The 13,929-nt window shown below is 50.4% G+C and overlaps 1 protein-coding gene across 4 annotated transcripts in view; it reads right to left on the reverse strand.

Moving 5' to 3' along the window:
- GPR68 (G protein-coupled receptor 68) overlaps positions 1 to 13,929 on the reverse strand; it is a 31,845-nt gene that overhangs the window by 2,729 nt on the left and 15,187 nt on the right. Inside the window, exon 1 of one of the 4 annotated variants that reach the window (XM_005562025.5) lies at positions 7,635 to 7,904. The exons of 2 other annotated variants lie outside the window; for them this stretch is intronic. The gene's annotated coding sequence lies outside the window, so the exon portion shown is untranslated. Of the gene's footprint in view, positions 1 to 7,496; positions 7,905 to 13,929 lie in introns of those variants that run through there. One more of the 4 variants, XM_005562026.5, reaches the window with a different exon arrangement.

The raw sequence follows: 13,929 nt of genomic DNA on the forward strand, positions 1-13,929 counted from the left end.
GTTGCAGTGAGCCAAGATCGTGCCACTATACTCCAGCCTGGGTGATAGGAGGAGACTCTGTCTCAATTAAAAAAAAAAAAAAAAAAAGAATACATCCGAATGGGTCACATACCAAGCCACTATAGGGTAGTTTACATCTCCCCTCCCCATTCCCTGGCTTTGCCTATTTATTCCCCATCCTTTATATATTTTCATGCTCCCTTGCTGTAGCAAGTAAGGCTGGAGGTTCTTTTTTTTTTTTTTTTTTTTTTTTTTTGAGATGGAGTCTAACTCTGTCGCCCAGGCTGGAGTGCAGTGAAGGCTGGAGGTTCTTATGAGCATGTACCCACCCTGAGCCTGCTCTCCCAGGGAGACATGGGGCAAAGATCAATTCTAACCCACACGCGACAGCACCGGCCACCCTCCTCATCCACAGCAATAGGCGGCATTCACATTTGTCCTATTTGCTCACAGGAATGTACTACTTAGGTCCATTTACACTGAGGCCACCGTCCCTCATGGGGGCCTCTCCAGAAGAGGCCCAACCTTGTCCACATTTTACCGAGTCCTGGCAAGAAACAAAAGCAGTTTCCCACAAGCACAGCCTGCACTCCTGGGTGCTCACCCAGCAGGAGCTACCTCTCCTCTCCTCCATGGAGCTCCGGGAAAGCTCCGGGCCAAGGCCCCAGGACGTGAGCGCCAGGCCAGCCAGGTAGAGACTGTGCAAGTCACTTACCTTGTCTCAGCCTAGGTTTCCTCACCTGTCAAACAGATAAAAACACCTGCCCTTGGGGGTTAGTATCAAGGCCACATCAAATAATGGGTATGCAAACAGGGCATTGTTTTTCCAGGAGCAAAGAGGAGGAGTAAGAGATTATAATCTTATTGGAATCAGTGAAAAGTTCCTATTTATTGGCCAGATGCAGTGGGCTCACACCCGTAATCCTAGCATTTTGGGAGGCTGAGGTGGGCAGATCACTTAAGGTCAAGAGTTTGAGACCAGCCTGGCCAACATGGCAAAACTCTGTCTCTACTGAAAATTAGTCAGGCATGCTGGCGGGCTCCTGTAATCCCAGCTACTCAGGAGGCTAAGGCACGAGAACCGCTTGAACCTGGGAGGCAGAGCACGCGGTGAGTCGAGATCGCACCACTGCGCTCCAGCCTGGGTGACAGAGTGAGACTCCATCTCAAAAAAAAGAAGTTCTTATTATTGAGAATTTAACAAAGACGATTCCAGACATTTGAATAAGTTTGAGCAAGATAGAATACAATGTTTTGGTGGGGCGCAGTGGCTCACACTTGTAATCCCAGCACTTTGAGAGGAAGAGGCAGGTGGATCACCTGAGGTCAGGAGTTCGAGGCCAGCCCGGCCAACATGGTGAAACCCCGTCTCTACTAAAAATTCAAAAATTAGCCAGGTGTTGTGGCGGGCACCTGTAGTCCCAGCTACTCAGGAGGCTGAGGCATGAGAATCACTTTAACCCGGGAGGCAGAGGTTGCAGTGAGCTGAGATCATGCCACTGCACCCCAGCCTGGGTAACAGAGCAAGACTCCGTCTCAAAAACAAAAACAAAAAAACTTCTTGGATGAATAGGTGAATGACACTTCCCATCTTCCAGGTGAGGAAACTGCGGTTCTAAAGGGCAAGTGACTTGCCTGAAGCCAGCCTGAGGAAGGAAGAAGCGTTGCTGCTAGAATCCAGGTCTTCTTGCTCCACATCCCACCTCCCTGCCACATACAGTCTCTGCCTGAGACTCAGCTCCCAACCTCTCAGTTCCCAGAAAACAGGGACTCCCAGTCTCTGACTCACCTCTTCCGTCCTCTTCAGGGCACTGGCCTAGAATTCCAGTGATGGTGGTGGAGGGAGGTGCTTCTTGTTTTTGTTGTGGTAAAATACATGTAAAATAACATTTGCCATTTTAGCCACTTTTTTTTTTTTTTTTTTTGAGATGGTATTTCACTCTTGTTACCCAGGCTGGAGTGCCATGGCACGATCTCGGGTCACCGCAACCTCTGCCTCCCAGATTCCAGTGATTCTCCTGCCTCAACCTCCCAAGTAGCTGGGATTACAGGCATGCGCCAACATGCCCGGCTAATTTTGTCATTTTAGTAGAGACGGGGTTTCACCATGTTGGTCAGGCTGGTCTCAAACTCCCCATCTCAGGTGAGCTGTATCCATTAAATAATAACTCCCCAGCCCCTAGCAACCACCATTTCTGTCTCTATGAACTTGACTGTTCTAGGTACCTCATATAAATGGAATCAGACAGTATTTGTCCTTTTGTGTCTGGCTTATTTGATGTAGTATAATGTCTTCAAGATTCATCCATGTTGTAGCACACGTCAGAATTTTCTGCCTTTTTAAGGCTGAATAATAGTCCACGGTATGCACAGCCCACATTTGGTTTATCCATGCATTGATGGACATTGGAATTGTTTTTACCTTTTGGCTATTGTGAATAAAGCTGCTATAAACATGAGTGTACCAAGATCTGTTCAAGTTCCCACTTTCAGTTCTTTTGGGTACATAATCAGAATTGGTACTGCTGGATCATATGTTAGTTCTATTTTTAATTTTTTGAGGAACTTCCCTACCGTTTTCCGCAGTGGCTGCACCGTCTTACATTTCCACCGGCCATGCACAACTGTGGGTTTTGGGTTTGTTTGTTTGTTTGTTTTCATTTGTATGTTTTGGTGGTAAGAAAAAGGTGGGAAGGAACAGCTGAAGTCCATGATCCCAAAACTCTGCCCAGAGCCCAGTGAATCAGAATTCGGCCCTAGTCACCTTCTCTTGTCAGTCCGCCTGTCCCTGAATGCAAGCTCACACCTGTGGGGCCAAGTGCTTTGCCAGGCTTACATATAAGGAAATCCACAGAAGCTCATGTCCCCGAATGGTCCCCAAGGCACTTATCCAGGGCCGTTCCTCTTTCTGAATTTACTTCAGGTTCTCCACAGTCCACACAAGATCCACCCACAGGAAGATAAAATCCATTCACAAAAGCACAGGCCCCCAGGCTCCCCCTCAAATGGCAAATGAAGCCCCCATGAAAGCACAACCAGTCATCTTGGAAATTCACTGAGTGTCATCAGGCTATGGTTTACGAGTGGTGGGTGTATATACGTGTAGGGTGGTGCTTCCTCTTTCCTAGGCCAACAATAAGCTAATTCTGGCAACCAAAGTCAGAAACATTCAAGCCTACAGAACAAAGAAGAAACATTTACTGCGTTTAGATGAAAGCACCTCCTACGTTTATTTTGGAGAGAAAAGAGGGTTTTGGTATTCTAACGCTGCAGTGCTTGAACTTAGGTGCATCAGAATCCCCTGGGGAATTTGTTATGACAGATCGCTAAGCCTCACCTCCAGAGTTTCAGACACAGTGAGTCTGGGCTGGGGCTCAGGAATTTTACATTTCAAACAAGCTGCCAGGTGATGTGGATGCTGCCGACCCATGGACCACATTTTGAGTAGCAAGGTGCTAGGACAGTCTGGAAGGTCCAGGGTTCAGCTCTTGAGTGCATGCCCTACAAGAGCTCCCAAGGCAGGGAAACAGAGGAAGCTGGCAGGGGAGTATGATCCAGTGGGACCTTGTGGGCACAACCAGGTCACAGCCCTTGGGATGTCTCCCAGCTGATTCAAGGCCCCAAGAAAAAGCCATTAAACCTGAGCACTTACACCTTTTATTTGCAAAATACTTTATAGTTTACAGAGCTTTTCACCTCTGTTCTCTTGTCCAATTTTAAAAACAGCCATTTAGAGATGTGTCCATTTTAGAGATGAGAAAACCGAGGTCAGACAGATGAAGCAGCTTGAACTATCCAGTACCCTGGCTTTCACTGCACAAGTGTGTGTAGAGCATCTCCGATGTTCACAGCACCAAGCTAGACATGGGGGACCTAGAAGTCCACAAGAAATGGGCCGGGTGTGATGGCTCACCCCTGTAATCTCAGCACTAGCTGAGGCGAAAGGATCGCTTGAGCCTAGGGGCTCAAGACCAGCCTGGGCAACATAGTGAGACTCTGTCCCTACATTAAATTTACAAATTAGCCAGCTGTGGTGGTGCACACCTATAGTCCCAGCTAATCAGAAGGCTGAAGCAGGAGGATCGCTTGAGCCCAGGAGGTCGAGGCCGCAGTGAGCCATATTCATGCCACTGTGCTCCAGCCTGGGTGACAGAGTGAGACTCCCCCATCTCAAAACAAACAAAATGCAAGAAATGGCTCCCAGTTTCAAGGAACCTCCAAGCTCGAAAGACAGGAATGTCCCATGCACAAATTACTAGCATGCAAGGCAGTGTATGGCGGGTGCAGTGGGCAGCTCTCCCACACACATTCAACACTGGTTTGCCCTTTTCACTCCCTGTGGGATGGCTGCTTCTCCGTGGTTTCAACCCCACCTACACTCTGATGACTCCCAGGTCTCTTCCAGGATGGAGGCATAACCGGCTTCCTGCCATTCACAGGACATGCTCAGTGAGGCCCACGCTGGGTCCATCATCTTCTCCACTGGTCTGTTCTTGGAAGGGGCATCCTCACCTGCCCAATCACTTATGTCAAAAAATGGCTGGCCTTTAGCTTTCACCCACATCTCATCCACAGCATCCAGTTAATTTCCAAGTTCTACCACTTTCAACTCCTAAGTATTTCCTACATCCATCTCCTCCTCTTCAGCTCTCTTGTCAGCACCCTAGATGGGCTTGGTCAAGAGCTCCTTCCCAGAGTCAGTGCAACAGCCTCCTCTTGGGCTGCTTCCTGTCTCCATCTTACCATCCTCAAAGCCATCCTCTAAACAGAAATCTAAGCCAGTCACACCCTGCGGCAAAGACTTCCATGGTTCTCCAATCATCCACTCACGCATCCATCATCCAGCCATTCACGCATCCATCCATCCATCCATCCATCCACCCAAGTATTCATTCATACAACAAATACTCACCAAGTATCTATTATACAGAAGGCACAACACTAGACACTGGCCCCTAGTAACAAGTGGCTTTTAGTATTAAGGGGGAGGAGAAAGGACAAGTGAAACAAGCTCACAAAGAGAGTGCAGGATTTTGTGAGGGTTCATGGGTGAGGACCTCACCCTGTCAGGAAAGGCCTTCCTGAGCATCGGCAGTTACAGTAAGATCAGGAGAAAGAGGAAGCGCTGCACAAGCAGAGGAGAGTTTCTACCTGTGGAAAATGTGTGGAAACAGCTGAAATGCAAGAGGAAGAGAAGGGGCGGCTCTGTGGAATTGAAAGTAGACTGGATCTAAATATGAGGTAGGCAGGGCGAGAGAGGAAACGGCTGTAGAACTGGCAAGTGATTACAAGCGAGGTGGGGAACAACCAGGGGCCAATCGGAGATTTTTCTTGGTGCCTGGTCCTTATAACCTCCCCAAAATTATTTGCTGGATGGATGGTGGAGAGGTGGGTGGGTGAATGAGTAAATGGAGGGATGGGGTAGCCAGATAGATGGATGACTGGATGCCTGGACAGATGGACATATGGGCAGCTGGAGAGGTGAGTGGATAGATGGGTGGGTGGATGGATAAGTGGATGGGTGAATGTATAAAGGGATGCATGGGTGAGGGGTAGAGGGATAGCGGGATGAGTGAATGGGTGGACAGGTGGATGTATGGGTGGGTGGATAGGTGAGTTGATGGAAGGGTGGGTGGGTGGATAAGTGGATGGGTGAATGTATAAAGGGATGCATGGGTGAGGGGTAGAGGGATAGCGGGATGAGTGAATGGGTGGACAGGTGGATGTATGGGTGGGTGGATAGGTGAGTTGATGGAAGGGTGGGTGGGTGGATAAGTGGGTGGGTGAATGTGTAAATGGATGCACGGGTGAGGGGAAGATGGATAGATGGATGAGGAAATGGGTAGCAGATGGATTATGGGTGGATGGATAGGTGAGTAGGTGAGTGAGTGGATAGGTAAATGGTGGGGGGTTGAGGCTGGGTGCTGGGACAGTGGGGGTATCATTAATAGAAACAGGAAAGTGAGGAGGAGGAATGACCGTGGTCCCCTCTCTGCTCAGGCTGCCTGAGCTGGTCTGAGGGTCCTGATTTTTCACCAGTGCCTTCCCTTCTACCGTTCCCTGAGGACAGGCACCCTCAGATGGAAACTCCGACTTGCCCTCTACCTCATCTCTACAGGAACCTTGCTCCTCGAAAATGAAAGAACACAGTGGATGCAAAAAATATTTCATAAATGGAAAAACATAGATATCTAGAAGAACTAAGCCATGTCTGTCGAGGGCCCTGCACCTGCCAGGCAAGTTTCTGAATGTCTGTTCTCTCTTTCACCACCACTCTCATCAGCACCCACTTTACAGATGCAGAAACTGAGGCTCAGAGAGATGAACCAACCTGCTGAAGACTCCGCAGCTGAGATGCGGCAGGCCAGGTCTGGAACTCGATTGGTCCACACATTCCTTGATGTCGTGCTGACTATTATGATCATCCTGGAACCACCACCCTCAAGCCGCCAGCTCAGCCAAGCTCCAGTCCTCACAGATGCTGCAGCAATGGCCACCAGGCTTGGTCCGGGACTGACCCCCTTCACCTGGACTACGCTTTAGCACGTCAACCATGTTTTCAACGCCCACTGAGGAAAACCAGCCATGTGTCCAGTCCATGGTTTGGGAGGGCATTGGGGAAAAGAATCAAAATAACACTTTATTACCTAGCTAAGAAATTGAGAAAAACTATAGAGTGACTCAACGCCTGGAAGCAAATCTTTAGCAAATGCAAATCAGCATAGAGGCCTCTGAGGACTTCAATGACCAAGAGAAATTAAGCTCCCAACACGAAGGAAAGGCCTCTCTGACTAAGCTAGGAGTCTCGTGCATGTCCCAAGTCAGAAGGCAGAGGTGCCTACCTGCTGGATTCCAGCTAGCACATAAATAATGATCTAACTCGCCCCCGCTTCCGTGAGGCACACACCGGCACGCACACAGACAGTTACTCATGGTGCCAGGGCTGCTCACGGAGCCCCAAACCCACAAGAGCTGGGGAGTTTCCCGAGGGCCCAGCTTCCTTTTCCTTCAGTTGGCCAAACCTCTGCACGCTTTAAACAAGACTGTTTCATTTTCTGAAAGTGCTTTATTTTTCCCTCTGAGGACGGGAAAAAATCAGGATGCATTTTTCCTTAGTCCCCATTTCCCCCCAGATCGCCTCACTCCAGCAACTGTGTGGACCATAGCATCTGACTTCTAGAACCCCTGTCACTGTTTCAAAGGTCAGTCCCATCTGGGCTCACAAAGTCCCTGTGAGTCAGGTGGGGCTGGCATTGCTAAGCCATTTCTGAGAACCTGAAGCCCAGAGAGGCTAAAGCAGGGAGGCTCAAACTCAGTTAGTTGGGGTGGATCTGAATCCAGAACCCAGGTGTCTAGGCACCAGCTTGCTGCCTTTGAACTTTCTGGATCACAAGCAATAGCAAGAAATACACCTGACATCACGACCCAGCACACAGAGACACACACACACCCACACATCTGTACAAAGCAACAAACTTCCCCAAAGCAATACTTACCCTACTTCTTGCCACGCACTCTGATCATTTCTATTCTATTTCAATTTTTAAAATGCAGGTCATGAGTTACGAAGTTGATTTACTGACCCATGAATGGGTTACAACCCGCAGTTTGGAAACAGCTTGATGGACCCCCACCTGTGCTTTCCAGCTTCTCCTAGAGCCTCAGGGCCCCAGGAAGGCGGTGTGGTCTCTGAAGACAGGTGAGGAGCAGACAGCTGCTGAAATCAGGACGGAAGGAGTCCTCTGAGGGGGGAGTCTGAAACGAGTCCTCTCTGACTCTGCCTGCCTCAGCTGGGCTCTGCCCTCAAACCTCAAACAACTGGGCTTCCTGCAGAGGCTCTGCAGGAGCCTGGGCACCCTTGCAACCACGACCCCAGCTCTCCCTCCAGCGACTTCCCGCAGCCTGAACCTCCCAGCTCCGGCTAGAAAATCCCCAGCCGGAGGCTGCCCATTCCCGAGCTGAGGCAGAATCATGTGAACTCCAATCTGGTGTCAGGCTGGGCGGTTGCCGAGGAACCACTCGCCAGCCAGAGGCTGAGGGCGGCGGAATGGCTCTCTCCACGCATCCTCCTCTGCTCTCCACGCAACCCAGTCAGTGAGCAGCCTCACCGGGAATGTGAAAGCCTGAGCTAGGGGCGGGTGCCCTCAGGACTGCGGTGGGGGGATACAGGAGGAGGGGGTGGGCTAATTCTAGCCACCTTTCAGCACCTACAGGATACCAGGATCCAGGCAAGGGCGGGGGAAGCTGTCAACATCTGGGTCACTGGGGCTCAACCCTGGCCACGTGCATGAGAACATACCTGGGAGCCTATAAAAAAAAAACAATGCCCGAGCCCCACCCAAGGCTGGTTAAATCATGCTCCCAAGTGAGGTGCCAGCATCAATGGCTTTAAAGCTCCCTGGACTGTTCTAAAGTGCAGTGAAGGTGGGGAGCCATGGATGTGGTGAAGCAGGTAGGATCCTGTTTGGCAGAGCAGCAGAGTGAAGGCCATGGAGCCAAGGCTCTGGGCATGAGTAAGGATAGGGTGGGCATCAATGTTTGCAACTGTGTCAGTCCCCTGAGCAGGAACCAAGCCCGGGGCTGTGGCCGCGGGGGGCCTTCTGGCTCTCAGGAGCACTTACTAAACTCCCTCACACACATAACACAGAGGATGGAAAGGCCCAGCATTTTGGCGTAACCACCTCCCTCCAAGGCAGGCTCCTTGGAAGCTAATTATAAGCTACAATGCCAGAGCCAGGAAGCCAACAGACACACGGTGCATGGGGCCACTGGGGGCGCGAGTCCTTCCTGCCGGAAGCGGCCACAGCCCTGTGCTAGGTCCCTGATCTGGGGACTAACACAGTTTAAAACATGCCCATCTTATTCATGCCAAGAGCCTTGGCTCCACTCCCCTTGCTCTGCGGTAGGGGGTCTAAGGAAATCCCCTTCAGTGGAGCCTGGGCGTTCCAAGCAAATGCTACCACATAGCAAGCCTTTTAAAAACTATTTCCAGCCAGGCGCAGTGGCTCACCCCTGTAATCCCAGCACTTTGGGAGGCCAAGGCAGGTGGATCACCTGAGGTCAGGAGTTGGAGACCAGCCTCGCCAACATGGTGAAACCCCATCTCTACTAAAAACACAAAAATTGGCCGTGCGCGGTGGCTCAAGCCTGTAATCCCAGCACTTTGGGAGGCTGAGACGGGTGGATCACGAGTTCAGGAGATCGAGACCATCCTGGCTAACACGGTGAAACCCCGTCTCTACTAAAAAATACAAAAAACTAGCCGGGCGAGGTGGTGGGCGCCTGTAGTCCCAGCTACTCGGGAGGCTGAGGCAGGAGAATGGCGTAAAAACCCGGGAGGCGGAGCTTGCAATGAGCTGAGATCCGGCCACTGCACTCCAGCCCGGGCGACACAGCAAGACTCCGTCTCAAAAAAAAAAAAAAAAAGAAAAGAAATTAGCCGGGCGAGGTGGCGGGCGCCTGTACTCCCAGCTACTCGGGAGGCTGAGGCAGGAGAATGGCGTGAACCCGGGAGGTGGGGCTTGCAGTGAGCTGAGATCCGGCCACTGCACTCCAGCCTGGGCAACAGAGCTAGACTCCGTCTCAAAAAAAAAAAAAAAAAAAAAAAAAACACAAAAATTTCCTGGGGGTGGTGGCATGTGCCTGTAATCCCAGCTACTTGGGAGGCTGAGGCAGGAGAATCACTTGAACCTGGGAGGTGGAGTTTGCAGTGAGCCGAGATTGCGCCACTGTACTCCAGCCTGGGCGACAAAAGCAAAACTCTGTCTCAAAAAAAAGAAAAAAAAGTTTCCTATGTCAGTTGCTTCTTGTAGGCCTTATGTTACAAGCAAAGGCTTCAACTTGGTGTGGTGCAGTAGTGTGCATTTGGACACACGTGCTATTTCTGAGTTTCGGAAATGTGGCTGGCTTTCCCTGATGTCATATAGGAGGACTCGGGGGTTAGGAGCACAGAACTGACTGAGCAGTGACTGCCTGGCTTACCCCTAGGACACGACCTGCCAGAGAGAGCACCTCTGGCCCTCTACAGGGTGACCCCCGGCCTAACAGGGTGTGCACACGCAGGCCGTCTACACCATCATCGTCTATACCTGCAGGAACCACTAATGGCATGGTGTCCCGGCCCACCTCCAGCACCACCAGGGGCTGGCAAGCTGCCCCAGCCCCTCCGCAAGCAGCACATGCCCTACTGCGCCTGGAGGAAGGACCATGCCTTCGGGATGAAGAAGGAGGGGTGAAACGTTCTTTGGTTTTACTCAAATCAGCTGAGCCCAGGTCTTTGTGAAATGCTAGCTCAGTAAGAGAAAAAAGAACCCACGTTCTCTCACGTGCCTGGCCCTCGAGGGGTTAGGAAAGAGCCTGGAGTGGCTCGCTACCAAGAGCTGCCTTTACCATTTCCCCAGCATTTGCTTTTTGCACTAGGTGCTGTGCTAAGCACCTTCCCGATCCTTTGTTTAATCCTTACATCAACTCTGCGTGGCAGGGATTATCCTGTTGCCCAGGCTGGAATGCAGTGGTACGACCTCGGCTCACTGCAACCTCTGCCTCCTGGGTTCAAGCAATTTACCTGCCTCAACCTCCCAAGTAGCTGGGATTACAGGCATGCACCACCCGGCTAATTTTTTTTTTTTTTTTTTGGAGATTCATTCTTGTTGCCAAGTCTGGAGTGCAATGGCGTGATCTCGGCTCATGGCAACTTCTGCCTCCCGGATTCAAGCGATTCTCCTGCCTCAGCCTCCTGAGTAGCTGGGATTACAGGCATGTACCACTATGCCTGGCTAATTTTGTATTTTTAGTACAGATGGGGTTTCTCCATGTTGGTCAGGCTGGTCTTGAACTCCCGACCTTAGGTGATCTGCCTGCCTTGGCCTCCCAAAGTGCTAGGATTACAGGCGTGAGCCACCATGCCTGGCCCTAATTTTTGTATTTTTAGTAGAGATGGGGTTTTGCCATGTTGGCCAGGCTGGTCTCGAACTCCTGGCCTCAAGTGATCCACCTGTCTTGGCTTCCCAAAGTGCTGAGATTACAGGTGTGAGCCACTGCACATGGCCAAAACAACATCCATTTCTTATCTTGCAGTTCTAGAGGTCAAAAGCATGACATGGATCTTACTGGCTAAAATCAAAACTGCAGTCTGCAGGGCTGCATTCTTTCTTAAGGCTCTAAAATCCATTTCCTTGTCTTTTCCAGCTTCTAGAGGCTTCTAGCATTCCTTGGCTTGTGGCATCTTCCAACTTCAAAGCCTACAGCAGTCGACTGAGTCCTTCTCACATCACATCTCCTCCTCTGACCCTCACGTTCCCTCTTCCACTTTGAAGGGTCCTTCCTTGTGACAATGCTGGATCATCTCCTTACTTTAAGGTCAGCTGATTAGGAGTCTTAACTCCACCTGCTGCCTTAATCCCCGTTTGCCATGTAAGGTAACGCAGTCACAGGTTCCGGGGATTAGGAACTGGACCTCTTTAGGGAGGGCATTATTCTGCCTCCCACACCCACCATGTGATACTTACTTAAAACCCTATATAGTGCTGGCTGGGTGAGGTGACTCATGCCTATAATCCCAGTACTTCAGGAGGCTGAGACAGGCAGATTGCTTGAACTCAGGGGTTTGAGACCAACCTGGGCAAGCTGGCGAAACCCCGTCTCTACAAAAAATACAAAAAATTGGTGGGTGCGGTGGCATGTGCCTGTAGTCCCAGCTACTCAGGAGGCTGAGGCTGGGGAATTGCTTGAGCCCAGAAGGCGGAGGTTGCAGTGAGCTGAGATCACACTTGGGCAACTGGAATGAAACCATGTCTCGAGCGAAACAAAACGAAACAAAAACCCTGTACAGTGCTGCTTCTCAAACGTTAGTGTGCATGTGTTATACATCTCCCAGGAATCTTGTTAGCGTAGCTTTTGGTTCAGTTCAGTAGGTCTGGGGTACGGTCTGAGATTCTGCCCTTCTAACATGAACTGAGGACCACCTTTATCTCTGGTATCCCCACAGCAATTGCTATAATGCTGCACAAGTGTTTGGGCTAAATAAATACTTGATAATGAAAAGGGCCAGGCATGGTGGCTCACACCTGTAATTCCAGCACTTTGGGAGGTCAAGGCAGGAGGATTGATCGCTTGAAGCCAGGAGTTTGAGACCAACCTGGGCAAAAAAGTGAGACTCTGTCTGTACAAAAGTTTTAAATATTAGCTGGTTGTGGTGGCCCGCACCTGTAGTCCCAGCTAGTCGGGAGGCTAAGGTGGGAGGATCCCTTGAGCCTGAAAGTTTGAGGCTGTAGTGTCCAGCATAGGCAACAGAGAAAGACCCAAAGGAAGGAAGGGAGGAAGGGAGGAAGGGAGGGAGGGGAGGGGAGGAGGGGAGGAAGGAAGGAAGGAAAGAAGGAAGAGAAAAGGAGGGAGGGAGGGAGGGGAGGGGAGGGGAGGAGGGGAGGAAGGAAGGAAGGAAAGAAGGAAGAGAAAAGGAGGGAGGAAGGAAGGGAGGAAGGGAGGGAGGGGAGGCGAGGGAGGATGGGAGGAAGGAAGGAAGGAAAGAAGGAAGAGAAAAGGAGGGAGGGAGGGAGGGAGGGAAGGAAAGAAGGAAGGAAGGAAGGAAGGAAGGAAGGAAGGAAGGAAGGAAGGAAGGAAGGAAGGAAAAGTTGAGCTCTGAGTGTTTTTATTACTGTGGTACAAGGGAGCTGGGATAAGGGCTCCTCACACACGCTTCACACAGAAGGAAGGTGGCCTGAGGTTGTGAATGACAAATGGGTGCTCAGCAAGGGGATGCAGGGTGGGTGCTCACCTGTCTGGAGCTGCCCATATATACAAGGCATTGAGCTTTCCATAGGCTGCCTTGATGCCTCACAGCAACCCGCCAGGTAAATATCATCTCAGTTTTATCACTGAAAGCTCAGGGCTATCCAAGACCAAGGGTCACACAGCTGGCAAGCAAGCAGCAGGGCTGGGATTCAATTCAATGTCCGAATTCACTGTGTTTTCATTTTTAATTAATTAATTAATTTTTAGAGATGGGGTCCCTATTCTATCACCCAGGCTGGAGTGTAGTGGTGCGATCATAGCTCACTGCAGCCTCAAAAATCTGGGTTCAGGCAATCCTCCCTCCTCAGCCTCCCCAGTAGCTGGGACTCAGGTATGGGCCATCATGCCCAGCTCATTGTATTTTTTTAAAAAAAATTTAGTGTATGCAACGGATTGGTTTCACCATTGTATTTATTTTTATTTATTTATTTATTTTTTGAAACAAGTCTCCCTCTGTTGCCCAGGCTGGAGTGCAGTGGCACGATCTTGGCTCACTGCAACCACCACCTCCCGAGTTCAAGCGATTCTTGTGCCTCAGCCTCCCAAGTAGCTGGGATTACAGGCGCACACCACCACACCTGGCTAATTTTTGCATTTTTAGTAGAGACAAGGTCTCACCATGTGGCTTATGCTTGTCTCAAATTTCTGAGCTCAAGCCATCCACCCAGCTTGGCCTCCCAAAGTGCTGGGATTATAGGCATGAGCCACCACACCTGGTCCATCATTGTATTTTAATATTTTCCAATGTAACGCATGGAAATATGTATGACTATTGGTTAATGCTTGTCTTCTCCTTTACACAGGAAGCTGCCTGGGGAAGGAGGAGCTGGATCTATTTCGTTCTTTGCTAGGGACCGTGCACACCAAAAACATGCTGAATGTTTGGGTGAATAAATGAATCTAAATTCCACTTCTTCCTGTAGCCTGCTGGGAAGACCAGCGTGGCTAAAATTGAAGTCAGAAGCTAACAATCTGAGGGAAACAGTCAGGATATAGGATGAGGCAACAAGAAGAGGGTTGGTTTGGACTCTCAGAGTGTGAGTGGGTGGCCTTAAGCGGAAGTGCATTTCCACGAAGGCCTGGTGCTGAACCGGGGACTTCCAGCCAGGAGGGCCTGTGGTCTGAGAAGGTCTGAGCTGC

Source organism: Macaca fascicularis, chromosome 7 (assembly GCF_037993035.2).
Source record: "Macaca fascicularis isolate 582-1 chromosome 7, T2T-MFA8v1.1".
NCBI classification, from domain to species: domain Eukaryota; kingdom Metazoa; phylum Chordata; class Mammalia; order Primates; family Cercopithecidae; genus Macaca; species Macaca fascicularis.